Source organism: Macaca nemestrina, chromosome 6, assembly GCF_043159975.1.
Source record: "Macaca nemestrina isolate mMacNem1 chromosome 6, mMacNem.hap1, whole genome shotgun sequence".
Lineage (NCBI taxonomy): Eukaryota > Metazoa > Chordata > Mammalia > Primates > Cercopithecidae > Macaca > Macaca nemestrina.
Window position 1 is genome coordinate 152,046,106 of NC_092130.1, and position 21,039 is coordinate 152,067,144.

Genomic DNA, 21,039 nt, shown 5'->3' on the forward strand with positions numbered 1-21,039 from the left:
TGATAAATAATTTAAGTCTCTCATATCTTTGTTATATTTTCATACATACATATATACACATGCTACAATTAACTAGTTTGTTATATATATGTATATATACATATGCATGCTTAGATTATGCTTGGATTTTTTTGTTTGTAACTTACATTTAAAATCTTCAGGGCCATTAATCGTACATGTTGCTTCTTTGCCTGTCAATAACTATTTAAAGACAAGATTAACTGTGATTGTCTGGAACCATCTATTGTCACCATAATAAACTAACATATGTGTATTTGTGTATTATATGCTTGATAGTATGTAATATAACATTAGCTGAGGACTTAAAATTTGCCAAACATTGAACCAAGTGTAGTACTTTAACTCTCAAAACAGTCTTATATAAAATTATACTTATTGCCCCTCTGTAGATGAAGAAATGGAAAAGTAACACAAAGACAAATCTCTCTGATGACAAAGACCACTGATAATTACAATCCTCATCTATATATAAATATTTCAAAAAACAAAATTATTTTTAAAATACTGTATTTGTAATAGTCTAAGAAAAGTGTAATGTCATATCTTTTTAGTACATAGATGTGTATTATTAATTGATGACAAACTGAAACCACCTGAGTAATAAGTATAACTTATTACTTATAACTTACTACTTACCACCTTTGACCAAACTGTTATATGGTATTATCAAGACCCATAACTCATAGTATTGGGATTAATGAAACTAAATCTGTTAAATCTCCAAGACATACAATCGGAAATTATACAATTAAACTTAAATATATATATGTACTTCACTTTGGGAGGCTGAGGCAGGCAGATCATGAGGTCAGGAGATCGAGACAATCCTGGCCAACTTGATGAAACCCCGTCTCTACTAAGAATACAAAAATTAGTTGGGTGTGGTGGCGTGCACCTGTAGTCCCAGCTACCGGGGAGGCTGAGGCAGGAGAATTGCTTGAACCCAGGAGGCGGAGGTTGCAGTGAGCCGAGATTGCGCCACTGCACTCCAGCTTGGTGACAGAGAGAGACTCTGTTTCAAAACAACGAAAAAAGTATGTACTTAATGATCACTTAATACTTGTTAAAATTGTGGATCCCTTGGTTTCACTTCTAAGAATATTAATAAATTAGGTTTGACAGAATTTTCCCCAGATTTGCACTTTTATTTGGGAACCCATGTAATAATTCATGTGATTCATGGATCACACTCTAAGAAATAGTGTTATGAGGAAAATGACATCTTTTATCATCAACTTGGAAATAAGCTCTCGGTTCTTCTCAGTTTGCATTATCTTGAGCTACTGGACATGAGTGAATGTCAATTGTCATAACCTTGTTGGGTCACAGGTTTAAGTTGCCTGTCTGGCCTAGATGCCCCGGGTCTACACCCTGGTTGACCTCTGTTTTCAAGAAGGAGATAGAAGAAAGTGATTTTCCCCTTGTTTTATTGTTTAAGTATTGTTTGGGATCCAATTAAAATACATTATTGTCAAAAAAGTAAGAAAAGGATTGTGCAATATTTTTTACAATAATGATTCAACTGGCTTTTTACCATATTTTATTGGCTATATTTGAATGATTCCTGATTCCCAAATGAATTTTAGTATTATTTCAGCTAGATAATCCAAAATTCTATTAATAATTTTAAGCATACTAAATATTTAAATTAATTTATATTCACAGCTTTATAATTTTGCCATAAAGATAAAAGATTTTCACATTTTTGTCTTTTATATTCCTTTGTAAACTTTGAACACTCTTTTTATTTAAAGTAGACATACATACAAAATTTGTTTATAGGTATTATGTATCATGTTTTAATTGATACAATTTATCTAATTTTAATGTTTCTGTGTTTGTTTTAATTGTACTTCAGGATTGGTGGAATAAAACAAATGTCTAGTGTTCTTTTAATATTTATTTATTTATTTATTTATTTTGGGGCAGAGTCTCTCTCTGTCACCCAGGCTGGAGTACAGGTGCAATTATGGCTCATTATATCCTTAATCCCACAGGCGCACGTGATCCTCCCACCTCAGCCTCCTGAGTAGCTGGGACTACCGGCATGTGCCATGACACTTGGCTAATTTTTTTGTTTTTAATTTTTATGTTATAGAGACAGAGTGCTACTATGTTGCTCAGGCTGGTCTTGAACAACTCTCACTTCAGCCTTCCAAAGTTCTAGGAATATATACATGAGCCATTGAACCTGGCGTCTTTTGAAATTTAGGTATTTAATACTGAATGATCATATTTCACAATGCTTGAACACTTATATAAACTGTTACTTGTTGATAAGGCCAATGATCTTCTCTGAGAGACCTAAATTACATACTGAATGTTGTGCATTTTGGCCTATAACAATGACTTTCACATTTTTGTCATTGCACATACCTATCAGTACAAAGCAAATATTAATCATGCATATGCAATATTAATATATTTACACATACATTTATTCTAATGCTAATCCATACATTATATTGTCAAAACTTTTGTATTGCTTATTTCTAGATAAGAGGTAAACATAAAATTTAGTGTTGTTTTTCCATGCTTGTAGGTTATCTCTTGGCTGGATAACATTACCTAAACAAACTCAAAGTAATTTTCTGAAACATATTTGTTCATGTCATTCACTTTTTAACTGACGAAAAGTGACGTTTCAAGTACTTACATCATGTCACAGTGAATTGATGTAGCTTACAATGTAGGTTTTGTTCTCTTAACTGTTTTCCTTTTTTCTTCATCTTTTATCACTTCCTAATATCTGACAGCTCCACTCCTATAATATAATTATATTGAACTAATTTAAGATCCTTTGGAAATTATATTCATTCACCTTCCAATACCTTATATTTCTTATACTTGATTCATTTTTGCATGGATTAAGATTTACTTACCACTCTAATCAGAAAATCTCCCCTTATCCTTGATGACTTGGCACAGCACTCTCACATTATCTGGAAAGTGGTACTTTTAGAACACTTGATACACGGTATTTCAATAATTAACTTACTCCACATCTTTTTACTGCCTTCCTCCCTCACAAAATTCAAGCATTTCTACACTTGTAACCATGCATGTAGTGCATTTGCAGTCAACAAGCTGGAGTCCCAGAAAACCGATGTGTAGTTTTATTCTGAAACTCAGTAGGCTTGAGATCCAAAAAGAACAGATTTTTCAGTCTGAGTCTGAAAAGACCAATGCTCTAGTGTAAAGCAGTCAGGCAGAGAGAGGGAGAGTTGACTCTTACTCAGCCTTTTTGTTCTGTTCAGGCCTTCGGTTGATTGGATGAGGCAAACTCAAGTTAGAGAGAGCAATTTGCTTTAGTCAGTCTACCAAGTCAAATGTTAATATCATTTTAAAATGCCCTCATGGACACACCCAGAATAATGTTTGATCAAATGCCTGGGCAAACTGTGGCCCAGTCAATTTAATACATAAAATTAATTGTCAAAGTATTGTTCATTGTAATAACAATAGTTTTTAAATAAATGAAACTTTTAAATTGACAGTTTTACCATTTGTGGAACAGGTATATAGATACGGGGTATCTCTATACCTCCCTCTCAATATTGACACACTCAGAATAATGCTTGACCAAATACCTGGGCAAACTGTGGCCCAGTCAATTTAATACATAAAATTAATCATCAAAGCATTGTTCCTTGTAATAACAATAGTTTTTAAGTAATTGAAACTTTTAGATTGATAGTTTACTATGTGTGGGGACAGGGAGATATGGGATATCTCTATACCTCCCTCTCAATATTGCTATGACCCTAAATCTGCTATGAGAAGATGATGTCTTGGAAACCCTTGTTATACACAATTTAAATGATACATTTCCTCTATTGGATTGTAGAACTTAAGTGGCATGGGTTACACTGAATGAAAATGTATATGTATATCTTTTGAGATATAGAATGTACTTAATAAATATTAAAATAAAAGAAAAACATTACAAAGTCTTATGCTTAAATCTCCAAGTAAAAAGCAAATAAAATCTCATTTAACTTTTGGGGAATCATTGAGTGAGACATAACACTTTTTTGAAGTCTATAGATATTTTAGATACTAAATAAGACACTTCCTCTTCACACTGTAACAAAAGGTCGGATATAAAATGCCAGATGAAAATTCAGAAGTTATATATAATTCTATCAATTTTACGGGATCATAATTTATTAACATTTTACTTGTTTATTTTTGCCATTTTCTTCCTGAATATTTAAAGTGAAATTACAACAGCAACGAAAACTTTAGTGCTAGCTAGAGGGTGATAACAATTAATCTGCTTTATTTGTCCTTACTAAGTTATTTGACATTAGATGTTGGCTTAAACAACATAAATTTTACCTTCTCACAGTTCTGTAGGCAGAAAGTCTAAGGTGAAGGTTTCTGTAGCGGTTAGCTTCACGTGGGGGCTCTCTTTTTTGTGTCTCTCTTTCAGATGATCACCTTCTCATTGTGTTCTCACATAGCAGAGAGAAAGAGAGGTCTCTGGTGTCTCTTTTTACTCCTTGAAGGGCACCTGTTCTGAAGGATCAAGCTACCACCCTGGAACTTCATTTAACTTTAATCACCTCCCTGAATGAGTCCCTGTATCCAAAAGATTCACGTGGAGTTTAGGGCGTCAGCATATGAATTTTGGGGAGACGCATTTTGGTACAGAAAAATGTAAGAAATGTATTCATAAAAACTTCTGCCTAACCTAGAATTAACGGTGAATCATTTAGAAAGTAAGTGCCAAAAAAAGCAAGTGATTGTTCTTAGTTTAAAAATGAGAAGCAGGAATAGGCAATGAAATTAGAGCAGGAACAGAAGTTAAAAAAATAATTACATATACTCATCACACTTTGACTATGTTGGCCTTTAGTCCCATTAAGCTCTATTTGGTTTTTGTGGTGTATATAGAAAACCCTTTTATTCTCATTTTCAGTGACGGCTCAATGGAAAGCACAATCTAGTGTGTGTATGTGAATGTGTGTGTGTGTGTCTATGTGTGTCCTCCCTTTATAAAGTGCACAACATTTAATGTTTTGAACATCACAGAAATTACTCCCAAAAAATATTAACCATTTATTAGTAGCTGCTATAATTAATTGATTTCTGAGTTTATCAGTAATTAGTGTAAACTTATTATGTGCCAGGCTCTCTACATGATAAGATGGAACAAATTATTTTAATGAGCAGTTCAAGCTGAGATAACCTGCTATCCTAAAGACAGATGATGATTTAGCACTCCACAGTTATCCTATTATAATGGTTGAATACTTAATATGGTTCTCACCATCATTTCTGTTTAGTCATAATGTAGTTTATTAATGAATTATCTATAGCAGCACACTCAACATGTAAAAAGAAAAACAAAGTACTACTTAGTATAAAATGACTTCCAGTGTCAGTCAAGTGAAAGTAATTCAAACAGAATTTTTTAAAGTAAGGAAAACAGATTGTGATCTAAGGTCTATCATTTATCATAAAAGAGGCAGCAGAAAAACACTCAGTTTTTCCCCCTATTTGAGTGAAGGCCACAGTATCAGATATAAATAATATAAATCATTGTACCCCATAGTTTGTAAGATTGTCTATACCTATTAGGATTAAAACCTGAGAATTTAGTGCTCAGAATGGAAATGATTTATATGCACTAAATAAAGTGTGGGAAAAATCATGATAGGGACACTTTGTTGAGGATTGAGTCAGTTGAGTGGTTTGGGAGTTTTACCAGGCTAAGTAATTAAAGGTTTTTTTATTACATCAATTGTTTAAGAAAATGCAAGGCCTGTGTAATAATAAGTTAAAAATTAATCGTTACATTAGATTAATCTCTAGTAAAATATAAGATGCACTCTTAGAAACCTTGGGAATTAACTGGTAAATATCTAATATGTATTTTAATAGATTAAGGACATATTTTCATTGAAGAAATGTTTTTGAAAATTTAGCTTAAAATTTATTTTTAGTTTTTAATTTTTTTTCAAGATCACTGAGTAGATACATCAGATGCCAGTTTTCTTCAGAAAGAAACACAAAGTGAAAGGTGAATTATCATTATTTGAATAGAAAGCTAAGGAAAGAGGGCTGGCACCTGTTGGAAAGCCTCTGGGTAGAAGCTAAGGTGTAGAAAAGGAAAGTATAAGACTTTGGCAGAGATTGACCCCTAAGGAACCTGGAGTCCCAGAGAAAGGGCAGATGGGGAGGTTTCATTACTCCCTTCACTCCAGAGATATACTGCTGACTACCAAAATGTTGGGAATCCCCTCTGGCCTTGCAATCCCAGGCAACACTGTTGGTGGTGATTTGTGTACTTCCTGGGGATAGAACACTGGATGGCCAGCTCATGTCAGTGAATTTGCACTTCCTTCAGACCCAGACTAGGTTAGTAGGTGCCACTGTGGTTGTGCACTCATTTTGTGCAACTGTTCTACCTGGGAAACCTACCCTTGTGTCCCTACATCACCAGATCCCCCACAAACATAACCAGAACCCACTCTGATTTTGGCAACTACAGTGTGCTCATGGAACCCTGGGGAGCTGCAAGATCACTGGAGGTTTAGCCCTTGGTGTGGGCAGTCCCTAGTGGGGAGCATGATCCACCAAACACCTCCTGGGACAAAGAAAACATGAATGTGGTGCTAATCTCTGAAGGGTCAGCATCAGTGGCCAGGAATGGAAGTGAATTAGGGGTCATGTACTGCTCTCCCTATTCACTGTTGTAGGTGCGACAGAGTTTGCCTGCTGGGGTATGGCACAGGTACGCTTGGAGACAGAATTTCCAGCATGTTTTGTGGCGCTGCACTCAGGCCATTTCAGTGGTAGCTGCCAGAAGGAAATTTGTATGGATCTCAGTTGCACTGTAGCAGGGAGCCAAAGGTCAGTTTTGCGTGAACCAAAGGTTACGATCCCTGTGACAGGGTGTGAAAGGAAAGTGGACCACATCCCTGCCTTCCTAGGAAGATATGTGGATACAGTTCCCTTAATGCTCCCCCTGAGACCTCAGCATATCCCCACATGAACTTTCCTCCAACCCCCATCAGGGCTGGTGCCTCCGCTCATGATTGGGCTGCCCATGGGAGAACCATATCATACTCTTTAGTGCAATTTACCGGACTGTAGACTCACTACAAGACCAAATAGAAAAACAAAACAAAACAAAACAAAACGAAACGAAAACCTGCTGGCAAAAGAACAGAGTGGTAGTGTTTGAGATAAGTTCACTGAAACCTCCACACACATACCCCAAACCCTGCAGAATAGAGTGTGTAGGCTCATAATCCAATATTCCACTTCAACAAGCAGCATGCAAGAAAGCCACCACAAAGTAGCTATCCATACTATGGAATCCATACAGAGCCGTGCCCCCTGAAAACACCCAGAAATAAAGTCAAATAATTCTACACAACATATACCACAGTAATATTATGAAGGGAAAAACAGAATACAAATTTTAAAGTTTCCTCTAAATGATAGCAAATCACAAAATAAAGGGTGACAGCCACTTCATATTAGAAGGAATTAGTGCAAGAACTCCAGCAGCAGCCATACAAAAAGATACAGTGTTTGACACCTTCAAATAATTTCACTAAGTCTCTACAAATGAATCCTAACCAAAATGAAAATTCTGAAATGATAAATAGTTTAAAATACAATAAGGAAGTTCTATGAAATCCAAGAGAGAGTTGAAGAATGACACAAAGAAGCCAAAAAACCAATTCAGGATTATGAGAGATGAGATAATTCTCTTTTAAAAATCCAGAAATTATAAAAAAAAAAGTGTACTAAATGAATTTCAAAATAAAGTTGAGATCTTTAATAATATTCTAGAATTATAAGAAACAATTTCAGATTGAACATTGGTCTTAAAATTTAGCCTAGTCAGACAAAATAAAGAAAATATAATCTTTAAAAATGAACAAATCCTCCAAGAAATACGGGATTATGCAAAACAAACAAATCTGTGACATATAGACATTCCTGTGAGAGAAGAAAAAAATGTAAGACAATTGAAAAACATATTTGAGGAATTAATTCAAGAAAGTTTCCCTGATCTTCTTAGAGAGATAGACTTCCAGAAATAGGAAACTCAGAGAACACCTGGCAGATACTATACAAGACAAGCATCATCAAGCTATATAGTCATCAGATTATCCAAAATCAACACTAAACAAAAAATCTTAAAACCTTCTAGAGAGAAATGTAAAATCACCTATAAAGGAAATCTCATCAGACTTACAGTGGACTCAGCAGAAACTTTACAAACCAGAAGAGACTGGAGGCTTATTTTTTAGCTTTCTTGAAGAAAAAATAAATGACAACCAATAATTTTATATCATACTGAATTAAGTTTCATAAATGAAGGAGAAATAAACTCATTACCAGACAAAACAAATGCAAGTGAATATGTCACTATTAAGTTGGTCTTACAGAATATGCACAAAGAAGTTCTAAGCATGGAACCAAAATACCTGACATGATAAAAATACACATAAGTATTATACAAAGTTCATAGACTCTCTAAGGCAATTACACAACTGAGATTACAGCAACTAACTAACAACACTATGACAAGAATAAAAATTCACATTCAATATTAACCTTGAATGTAAATAACCTAAATATTCCACTTAAAATATATAAATTGGCAAATTGTATAAAAAGCAAGATTCAGCCATGTGCTTTCTACAAGAGACCAATTTAATGTGTAAAAACACCCATAAACTCAAAGTAAATGGGTCAAAAAGAAATATCATGCAAATGGAAAATATAAAAGAACAGGAGTTGCTATTATTACATGATATACAACAGACTTTAATTCAACAACAGTAAAAAAAGAAATACAAAGAAGGGCATGATATAATAATAAAGATTTTAATTCAACAAGATTTATCTATCTCAAATATATATACACCCAACCTCAGAGTATCCAGTTTTAGGAAACAAACACTACTAGACCTAAGGAAACAGATGGGTGGCCATACAATAATAGTGAGGGATTTCATCATCCCACTGACAGCACTAGACATATCATCAAGGCAGAAAACCAACAAATAAACTATGGACATAAACTGGACTCTTGACTAAATAGACCTAATACACATCTACAGAAAATGCCAACCAACAAACACAGAATATACATTTTTTCATCTGCATATGAAACAATCTCCAAAACTGACCATATGCTTGGCCCCCAAGCAAGTTTCAATACATTAAAAAAAATCAAATTTATATCAAGTATCTTCTGGGACCAAAGGGTCATAAAGTAAAAAATCAATACAAAGGTGAGCTCTTGAAACACACTAGTATGCAAAAACTAAACCACTTGCTCTTGAACGACTTTTGAGTAAAAACCAAAATTAAGACAGAATATGTTTTTTAAATGGAAACAAATAAAATACAGTCGTAGCATACCAAAAACTCTGGGATACACCAAGAGCAGTTTTAAGAGGAGAATTTATGGCATTACATGCCTACATTCAAAAGACAGATTTTAAATTAATAACCTAACCTTGCACCCCAGGGATCTAGAAAAACAAGAACAAACCAAAACCAAAGCTACCAAAGGAAAATAAATAACAAAAATCAAAGCAAAGCTAAATAAAATTGGGACTAAAAAATCATACAAAGGATCAACGAAATAAAAGGTTGGTTCTTTGAAAGAGTAAAAGTGATTAATAGACTGCTAGCTACATTAACAAAGAAAGAGAGAGAGAGAAGATTCAAATAAGCACAACCAGAAATAAAAAAGCCGACGTTGCAATTAATACTACAGAAATACAAAAAATCCTCAGAGACTGTTATGAACATCTCTATGCACACAATCTATACAACCTAGAGGAAATGCATCAACTCCTGGAAACATAAAACCTTCCAAGGTTGAATCAAGAAGAAACAGAAATCCTGAACAGACCAACAATGAGTAATAAAATTTAATCAGCAATATAAAAAATATAGTAACAAAAATAAGCCCAGAACAGATGGATTCACAGCTGAATTTTATCAGATGTAAAAAGAACAGCTGGTACCAATCTTCCAAAGGCTATTCAAAAAAAATTGAGAAGAGATTCCTCCCTAACTAATTCTACAAAACCAGTATTATCCCGATACCAAAGCCAAACAAAGACCCGAGAAAAAATAAACCTACAGGTAAATATCCCTCATGAACGGAAATGCAAACCTTAACAAAATCCTAGCAAGCCATATCCAACAACATATCTAAAAGATAATCCAACATGATAATATGAGTCTTATCCCAGTGACAAATGCTTGGTTCATCATATGAAAATCAATAAATGCCTTTCACCACATTATCAGAATTGAAATTAAGAGCCATAGGATCATATCAATAAATGCAGAAAATACATTCAATAAAATACAACACCTCTTCATGATGAAATCCCTCAACAAACTAGGCAATGAAGAAACATAACTCAAAATATTAGGAATCATATATGACAAATCTACAACCAACATCACACCAAATGGGGAAAGTGGGAAGAATTTCCTCTAAGAACTGGAACAAGATAAAGGTGCCCAGTTTCTCCTTTCCTATTTAACATTGCACTGAAAGTCCTAGCCAGAGCAATCAGGCAAGAAAAGAAAACAAAATACATCCAAATTGGAAAAGATGTAGTCACATTATTTCTGTTTGCTGATGACATTTTCTAATACCTAGAAAATCCTAAAGATTCTTGCAAAAGATTCTAAGACTTAATAAAAATCTTCAGTGAAGTTTCAGAATACAAAACTAATATACAATAATCAGTTGCATTTTTATCTGTTTGCCACTCAAGTAAAAAAATGCAATCCCATTTAAAATAGTCAAACACACACACAAACAAAAAATCTAGGCATAACCAAGGAGGTAAAATAACTCTACGAGAAGAACCATAAAACACTGATGAAAGAAATCATAGATGACACAAACAAATAGAAAGATATCCCATGCTCACAGATTGGAAAATCAATCTCATGAAAGCAACCATACTGCCCAAAGCAATCTAGAGATTCAACAGAATTCCTATCAAATTGCCACCATTATTTTTCAAAGAATTAGAAAAAATTTTTCTAAAGTTCATGTTGAATCAAAAAAGAATCCAAATAGCCAAAACAATCCTAAGCAAAATAGAACTAAGCTGGAGGCATCACTGTTACCTGAGTTCAAACTATACCACAAGGTTATAATAACCAAAACAGAATGATACTGGTACAAAAATAGACACAAAAGTCAACAGAACAGAATAGATAGAGAGGCCAGAAATAAAGCCACATACCTACAACCAACTGATATTTGACAAAGTTTACAAAAATAAACAATGAGAAAAGGACACCCTATTTCAATAAACAATGCTGGGATAAGTGGCTAGCTGTATGCAGGAGAATGAAAGTGGACCCCTATCTCTCACCATAGATAAAAATTCACTCAAGATATATTAAAGACTGACATGTAAGACCTAAAACTATAATAGAAGAAAATGTAGGAATAACTATTCTGGATATTGGCCAAGGCAAATAATTTATGACTAGGACCTCAAAAGCAAATATAACAAAAACAAAAATGGACAAATGGGACTTTAAGAGTTTCAGCAAAGCAAAAATAAATAAATAAATAAAGTAAATAAGCAATTTACAGAATGGGAGAATTTGCAGATTATGAATCCAACCAAGATCGAATAGCCAGACTGTATAAGGAACTCAAACAATTCAACAAGAAAAAAACAAATAACTTCATTACAAATTGAGCAAAGGACATGAACAGAGATTTCTCAAAGGAAGAAGAACAAGCAGCCAACAAACACACAAAAAATGCTCAACATAACTAATCATCAGAGAAATGCAGATTGAAGCCACAGTGATATACGATCTTACGCCAGTCATAATAGCTATTATTTAAGTGTCAAAAAATTACAAGTGTTGGTGAGGATACAGAGAAAAGGGAATAGTCATACACTGTTGGTCATAACATAAATTAGTACAATCTCTTTGGAGAACTGTGTGGACATTTCTCAAAGAACTAAAAATAGAATTATCATTCAACATAGCAATTCGAATCCTGTGTATCTATGAAAGGAAAACAAAATCATTTTATCAAAAAGAAACCTGCACTTGTACTTTATGGCAGCACTATTTATAACAGTAAAGTCATAGAATCAACTTAAGTGCCCTTCAACAGAGGATTGAATAAAGAAAGTAGACAAGCAGAAACCAAGTTATGACTATGTAATGAAATATCTTACTGTTTTAAAATATCCATCTGTCTGTAAATGTATATGAATACATGTGTGTCTGTGTGTGGAGGTTTGTTGCACAAGATATAATTTATAAGGAGTCAAATAATATCATGCAGAATTTATGAACTTTAAAAAGTCACCTTAAAGGACTTATAAGAAAAACCAAGAACTTAATTCAAATGAAAAATACTAAAAGTATTTTTAAGGAAATAATGGAAAACATGGCAAATTAGGAAAGTAGCCTTTCCATAAATGGGTAGGAATGTTCACAGAAGAAACTGTAAGAAGCTAGAAATAAAATATTTCACATGAACTTAGGTAAAACTATCAATTGTAGTACATTCTCTAATGTCTTAAAGAATCACAATATCACTGGACAGATCATAAATACTTGGAGATCTCTAAAAAGTGTATAATAGTGGAAAATGTTATCAAACATGTTGCCTTAAGTGAATAACCAGTTGTTACTATATGTTGCATATTTGCTTTTCTAAACACACACACACTAATACACACTAACACATTATGTGAGCTCTTGTGCCTTTTTAAGTAGATTTTGTTGTTATTCCTTATAAACGACATACAGAGGCACTGAAGGATGGGAAGTCTCAGATTATATAACACAGGAAAGAGGTCCATAATTTGGAAAGCCCCTCTGGTAATGAGTGCAACCTGAAAAAAGAATTTAAAAGAGAGAAACTATAGTACTTGCTTAAAGAGAAAGAAAAATGATCAAATGAAAGATACAATTGCTTTACCAAAAAAGTAAACAAACATCAGAAAAGGGCTTCAAACAGAAGAAGCCTCATTTAAAAGTATATTTTGTCTTATTTTTGAAAATCTTTGAATATTATTATTTTTTCTTTTTTTATAACTTTGTATAGATGTGTTTGTTTTCAGCTGTGGTATCAGGGTATACGCATGCTATGAAAAATAAAATTATTGTTCTCAGTTTTCCACTCCTCAACTCTGAAGAACAGTAACACACATACACACTGATTCTGGGAAACAGTGATACACATATGTGTGGGTGTATATGTGGGCCCTATATATCGTACATATAGTCTTCACCATGTAACATAACACTGCCCCAGTAGATGTAAAATATATATTACTGACAGACTCAGGCTGACACATTGAGCTAGGCCATGTGACATGATTTGACAAATCAAACAGTAGTGAATAAATGGGAACAAAGCCTTTATATGTGCTTGGATATCTTGTCTGCACACTTGTGCTTCTATTATTTGCTATAAAAAAAACACATCTTGAGTCATTTTTGGACCACGAGAATGGGAAGACACATGAAGTTTAACAATACCTTGAATTTAAATAGTTACATATTATTATTGCACTGATATTTGACTAAGAGCCATGGATGGACTTTAAGAGGACAAATTATGTTTAATCTGCACTGGTCTATGCAAGACACTTCTGTTGTTTTAGTGATTTATTTATATTCATTTATTTATTATCTATTTTCTTTTTATTTTAGTTTGTTTATGGCTATTCCCAATTCCCTACAACCTAAAGACCACTATTCCCAGATGTTTTATATATGTTCATTTATTTTATATATTTTAACAATAAATTTAATACTCTTTTGTATGTCTACAAAATTAATTTTCATGTATACTATTTTGTATATCTTATATTATTTGCTTTTTCCTCAGTACCATATATGAGTATACACACACACACACACACACACACACACTCTCACACACATATATATATATTTCATTCATATTTTTCTGTGTATATCTATTGCTTCAAACTGCTTTATAGCATCCTATATTGTGCCCCCAGGATATTTTACATGTTCTCCATCATCCCTATGATAAATAGGACATTCACAAGCAAATTATCACCTAAATTTTACCAGATCAAATCTTTAATATGTAAAAGATTTTTCTTACTACAGTTAAGATAGTATGATTTTCTTGGTAGTGTATTTTAATATTGTTTGTATGCTAAAATTTCTACATACCTAAATTGTTTTTGAGGAAAAGTGATATCTAAAGAAATATAGACAATGAACAATGTCCTGTGTGTTACATGCCCTGATAAATAATAGGACCTATAAGAGTAGGGTAGAGTTAGTTGCCTTCATTCAAGAGAAAGAACCGCAAGAAATAATCTGAAATTATTCATTGGTTAAAATTTTTAGTCTATTATTTTAAGTAGTCCTTGATACACATAAATAAAATGACATTCATAAAACAATCCTTATATTTATAAAGCATACTGTATAAGTCTGTTCTCACATTGCTGTAAAGAACTATCTGAGACTGGCTAATTTATAAAAAAAGAGGGGGGCAGTTAATTGGCACGCAGTTCCACAGGCAGTACAGAAAGCATGGCTGGGGAGGACTTGGAAAACTTAAAATCATGGTGGGAGATGAAGGGGAAGCAGCTTCATCCTACATGGCTGGGGCAAGAGGAAGAAGCACACATCTAAACAACAGTATCTCATGAGAACTCACTGCCAGAAGAAAGTGACGGGGGACTCAACCCCATGATCTAATGTTAAACATTGGGGTTTACAATTTGACATGAGATTTGCATGGGGACACAAATTCAAACCATATTATTCTGCCCCTGGCCCCTCCCAGATCTCATGTCTTTCTCACGTTGCAAAATACAAACTTCCCTTCTAAACAGTCTCCCAAATTTTAACTCATTTCAGCAGTAACTCAAAATTCCACTGTCCAAATTCTCATCTGAGACATGGCAAGTCCCTTCTGCCTAGGAGCCTGTAACATCAAAAACAAGTTAGTTAATTCCAAGAGCATAATGGGGATACAGGCATTGGGTAAATACACCCATTTCCAAAGTGAGAAATCTGCCAAAACCAAGGGACTACAGGCCCCATGCAAGTCTAAAACCCAGTAGGGCAGTCATTAAACCTTGAAGATCCAAAGTAATATCCTTTGAATCCATGTCTTACATTCAGGCCTCAATGATGTAAGCAGTGGGCTCTCAAGACCTTGGGTATCTCTATCTCTGTGACTCTGCAGGGTACAGCCCCTTCAGCTATTTTTATGGGCTTGCATTCAGTGTATGTGGCTTTTCCAGGTGCACAATGAAAGCTTTCAATGGATCTACCATTCTGGGATCTGGAAGACGGTGGCTCTATTCTCATGGCTCCAATAGATGATGCCCCAATGGGGACTCTGTGTGGGGACTCACACCCCACATATCCCCTCTGCACTGTCCCAGTTGAGGTTCTCCATGAGGGTTCCACTCCTTCAGCAGACTTCTGCCTGTACATCTAGGCATTCCCATACATCCTTTGAAATGTAGGTGGAGGCTTTCAAGGCTCAACTCTTGCCCTCAGTGCATACACAAGCTTAATATCAAATGGAAGTTGCCAAGGTGTAGGGCTTTCACACTCTGCAGCAGCAGTCTGAAATGTATCCGGGGCCTTAGTCAAGGCTGAAGCTGGAGTAGCTGGCACGCAGGGAGAAGTGTCCCTATGCTGTGCAGCATGGCAGGGCCTTGGGCCTGGCCCTTGAAACCATTCTTGCCTCCTAAACCTCCAGGCCTGTGATGGGAGGGGCTATGCTGAAAGTCTCTGAAATGCCTTCAAGGCATTTTCCCCATTGTCTTGGCTATTAACATGTGGGGCTCCTCTTTACTTTTGCAAATTTCTGCAGTCAGCTAAAATTCCTCTCCAGAAAGTGGGTTTTTATTTGCTAACTCATGGTCAGGCTGCAAATTTTCCAAACTTTTATCCTCTGTTTCCCTTTTAAATATATATTCCAGTTTCAGATCATCTCTTTGTTCAGGCATATGAGCATACACTGTAACAAGCAGTCAGGACATATCTTGAACCCTTTGCTGCTTAAATATTTCCTCTGCCAGATACCCTAAATCATCTCTTTCAAAATCAAAGTTCCACAGATCCCTACGGCAGGGCCACAATGCCTTCAACTTCTTTGCTAAAGCATAACAAAAGTTACCTTTTCTCATTACCTTCATTACCTCATTTCCAGCTAAGACCACCTCAAGCCTGGATTTCATTATCCATATTACTATCAGCATCTTGTTTACTACAGCTTAAAAAGTTTCTAGGACATTCCAAACTTTCCCTCATTTTCCTGTCTTCTTCTGATCCCTCCAAACTGTTCCAACCTCTGCCCATTATCTAGTACCAAAGTCGCTTCCACATTTTCAGATATCTTTATATAGCAGTGCTCCACTTCTCAGTACCAACTTTCTATATTAATCCATTCCCAAATTGCTATAAAGAACTACCTGAGACTGGTTAATTTATAAAGAAAACAGGTTTAATTGGATTATGGTTATGTGGGCTTTACTGCAAGCACGGCTGGAGAGGACTCAAGATACTTACAGTCATGGTAGAAAGCAAAGAGGAAGCAGGCACATCCTACATGGCTGGAGAAGGAGGAAGAGGTGAAAGGGGAGGTGCTACACAGTTTTAAACAAACAGATCTCCTGAGAACTCACTCACTATCATGAGAACAGCAAGGGGAAAATCTGCCCCCATGATACAATCACCTCCCACCAGGCCCCTCCTCAAACATTGGGGGTAACAATTCTATATGAGATTTGGGCAGGGATACAAATCCAAACCATACTGCGTAACAACTTTATTTGCCTTTGTGCTTTCATATGTTGCTTTATGTAAAACATAGTTTTGAGTTGTAATACCAAAGAAGGAAAAGCTTTGATTTTCTTTCCTACCACCAAATAGATAAATCTTTTTTAGCTTGCTCAGTTCAAGTTTTGGCATAACTCTTACTAACACATCACAAACAATTTAGTTCAGTTTTGTCTTAGATTAATTACACTGTAATACTGATAACTATTAGTCTGACAAGAATGAGAGAAAAAAAAGCTACCAAAATCCAATATTATTGTCTAATCAGGTAGTGCGAAGCATATAATGCTTATGTGAAAGGGACTTATTGAAATTTCATGTTTTATTCCTAAATGCCTCAGAGGTTTTACATGAAGGAAAAGTTATCAAAAGTTATAAAAAATAAATCTCCTTAACTCCAGAAATTATTGATTGCACAATCTTATGTTTTATAATCAAGACTGGAAGAGCAAAGGCAAATTTAAAGGGTTCATTTCTAGGAGTTTTATTTAAATGATAATAGCAGTTTTGAAGGATACTGCAACTTAGCAACATATTTTTTTTTCTGTGAATTTCTTTTAAGTTGCAGTTAAGAAAATGTCACATTCAATATTTAAAATTTCTTATTTTGGTCTTTATATTACATTGTTAGAATTTTTACCATCTATCATTTTATTTTAAATATTAACATGGTTAAAATTGTCATTCTCAGAAAAATAACTGAGAATGTTTAAGGCGAAAGCCAGTGATGAATGTTACCATTAAAATAAATTCCTATATGAGGCTTCTTTCAATTTCTATGTGTATAGAAAGATATCATAACCCAAAACAGCAGCAGTATTATGTACCATAAACATAAGATGCTCTGATGCTTAGAAACATCTATACCACAAGTTGCTCTTCTAAAAGCTCAGTTCTAATGAGATATTTTTAGTAGGCATAATTCTATCACTCTCATGCCTCCTGCACTTATGTTCACATATGAATCTCTGAAACTTGGGAACATGTTCCCTTACAGGGCTAAAGAGACATTGTGAATGTGATTAAATTAAGACCTTGAGATGTGAAGTTTATCCTGGATTATCTGGGTGCCCCAGTGTAATCACAAAGTTCTTAAAAGAAGTGGTCAGGTGGTTTAGAGTCAGAGAAAGAGATGTGATGTAAGAAATAGAGGTCACAGAGGAAAGGCCATAAGACAAGGAATGTAGGTGGCCCCTTCTGGAAAAGTCAAAGCAGAATGTTCCCTAAAGCATCCAGAAGGAACACAACAATGCCAATACCTAGATTTTAGGAGTTAGGACCTACAGAAATGTAAGATGAATAAATTTTTGTTGTTTTTAAGTCTTTACTTTGGTGTTAATTTGTTAAAGTATATTTAGTATTTAAAAATGCCATCAAATGCCACTTTGGTGATATTGTTAAATACAAAAATGACTCTATATTTAAGAACAAGAAGTTTGTATAAATATTAGGGCCAGATGTATAAACAGATTTTAAATAAATATGATTTTTTATTCTAAAAGGTCTTAGTTCAGGAAATTCTATTAGTTAGGTTGGAAGTTCTAATTTCTCCTCATTTATTTTTGTCACAAGAGAGGTCTATATTTGTTCCTAGTTAAATTCTGTGATAAGTTCTCACAATGCGGCTTTCTAGTTTTTTCCTATCAAGTGGTGATGTCTACTTCCCTATACAGTGAGTATTGTTTGACTAACAGAAATGTGGTGGAACTCTGTCTTTGGCATAAAAAGAAACTTAGGTAAACGTTGTAGAGCCTTATGGAGCAGAGATGAGGAATTGCAGCTAATACCAGCCTACATCAGTTGGTCTCAAGTCAACACATCCAACAGACTGTTGATGCAAGAGGACACTTACCTGAAATCACCCAACACTAGAACAATGATCTCCAATTAATCCTCGATTAAACTACCAACCTACAGAATCCTGAGTAAGCTAATTGTTATTTTAACTCATAGAAACCAGTGGGTTTCATACAGAGCAGTAACTAAATAATACACATGTATTGCCATAAAAACCACAGGCCTTTTTAGTGTTTGGGATTTAGATACCCAAGATTCCAAGTTGACTGAGAAAAGAGTGCATCTCCCAAGGATAGCATAGTCCCAATACGTACCAAAGATGTGACCTTACAGTGCTGGTTGCCAGGAAGCAGACATTTTTTTGTGAAAAAGTAGCATTAGTATGATAAGCCTCTTAGATGTCAAGTATGTTTGTTGCACAACTTATCCCATCTTTAATTTTAAATGTGTAGACATAGATATAGGTATAACTTATAAATATACTACGGCAAGAATGTCCAACTTTGATCAAAATCTTACTATTTGTCTGGCATTATCCTAAGGCGTCCTTAACAGGTCTTAAGTTTTTTGTTGTTGTTTATTTATTTATTTGAGATGGAGTCTCGCTCTGTCGCCCAGGTCGGAGTGCAGTAGTGCGATCTTGGCTCACTGCAATGTCCGCCTTCCAGGTTCAATGATTCTCCTGCCTCAGCCTCCTGAGTAGGTGAGATTACAGGCACCTGCTGCTATGCCTAGCTAATTTTTTTGGATTTTTAGTAGAGATGGGATTTCACCATTTTGGTCAGGCTGGTCTCAAACTCCTGACCTCAGGTTATCCATCGGCCTCGGCCTCCCAAAGTGCCGATATTACAGATGTGAGCCACCACACCTGGCCAAGCAATTTTAATGCCTCCATCCCTTGGACTAATTCTTGCATTCGAGCACTATATTAGACTGAAAGATTTTTTATTCAAAGGTTATTTAAATTCTTATACTCCATTTTTTTACCTTCTGGGGATTAAAAGCAGTCAGGTATTCTAATGCAACAAGTCTCTACATGTTTAGCCTATCTTTACTCTCTCCTTTCTGTGTGAAAACTGGCCTTCCTCTTTGCCCCCAAGCTTATCTCTTGCTGATGATATTTTGTCGGATGCAGCCAGTAGTAACCAACACAGTCCATAAAATTTGATTTCCAACATTTATCCCAAAAGTTTTAGATTCAGTGGACATATATGATACTTGCAAATTTATCAGAAAACAAAAATACTATGTATTTTTGATACAGAGCTAAAAAGAAATTATTTAGGCAGTTAGTGAGGGTAAGAGAGTCTTCGATAAGGTATCCCTTTTAATAAAAAGCAGCTCCAAAATCATTTGTTTTCTAACAAAACCAGCCTAAAAAATCAAGCTGCAGACATAAATAAGCAAACTGGAAACTTGCACAAGTGAATGCCAGGAGCTGTGCCAATAGAAAAGGGCTACCTAGCAGGCAGGCATATCCAATATGGAAGCTCCATCTTCCCTTTTCTTTGTTACCATGTGTGCAATAAGGAACAGACATGGCATCTGCCAGGTAGAAAACACATCTACATAGTAAAAGATTATGGTAGGATGGCCAGCTTCTTTGAGCACTATGTAAATGACACACCTGGTCCAACCAATCTTTTGTCTTATGTAAATCAGACACCAACTCCTCAAGCTCATCTATAAAACCATTGGCATCTCACCACAAACCAAAGAACCAGTTCCCTTCTTCTGCACAAGAGAACTTTCCTCTTTCTTTCGCCTATTAAACTTCTGGTCACTCACTTGTTATACTTTGGCTCATTCCTTGCATGTCTGTGTTCACGATTTCCTTGGACAAACTTCAGATATTGACCTCAGACAACACAGCCACTTCATTTTGTCATAGTATTGCACTAAAACAAACATTTTTACAGCCTCAAAGCTCATTTTCCTTGCTGCTTATCTCCTACTAAGTAAGCCAATATTTAAGGCTAGACATGATACAAAACTCTTTTGTCGATAGAATATCAGTATTGCTAGTTATGGTCCTGCTAACTAAAAGAATGCTGAAAAGTATAGATATTTATATGCCCGGGTTGAAAAAAGAAAAATCAGTGCTCACAAGTAATGCCTACCAAAATATCTCTATGTTAAGACATATTTGGTTAATGTTTCTGATTGATAGATAAAGCTTTGTAAAACTCAAATAAAAATAATTTTTAAAAATCAGACCTGTAAAAATTCTGGTTATTTAGTGAATGAATTATGAGGTTTATTGATTTTTCAACATAGTCCAAACATTTGCTAGTATATATCATATACTGGATTTCTGCAATAAGTATTTTTATGAATACATTTCCAGCAAGAAATAAAAACAGAGAATTAGTATCATAC

General features: G+C 34.8%; 1 long non-coding RNA gene across 3 annotated transcripts in view; it reads right to left on the bottom strand.

Annotated features, from left to right (window-relative positions):
- Nucleotides 1-21,039, bottom strand: part of LOC105472999 (uncharacterized) — a 52,438-nt gene that overhangs the window by 24,727 nt on the left and 6,672 nt on the right. For 2 of the 3 annotated variants that reach the window (XR_011624321.1, XR_011624322.1), the window contains exons 3-4: nucleotides 2,678-2,785; nucleotides 147-201 (exon numbers count right to left, since the gene is read on the bottom strand). This is a non-coding gene — a long non-coding RNA (uncharacterized lncRNA). The remainder of the gene's footprint in view (nucleotides 1-146; nucleotides 202-2,677; nucleotides 2,786-21,039) is intronic. The other variant, XR_011624320.1, reaches the window with a different exon arrangement.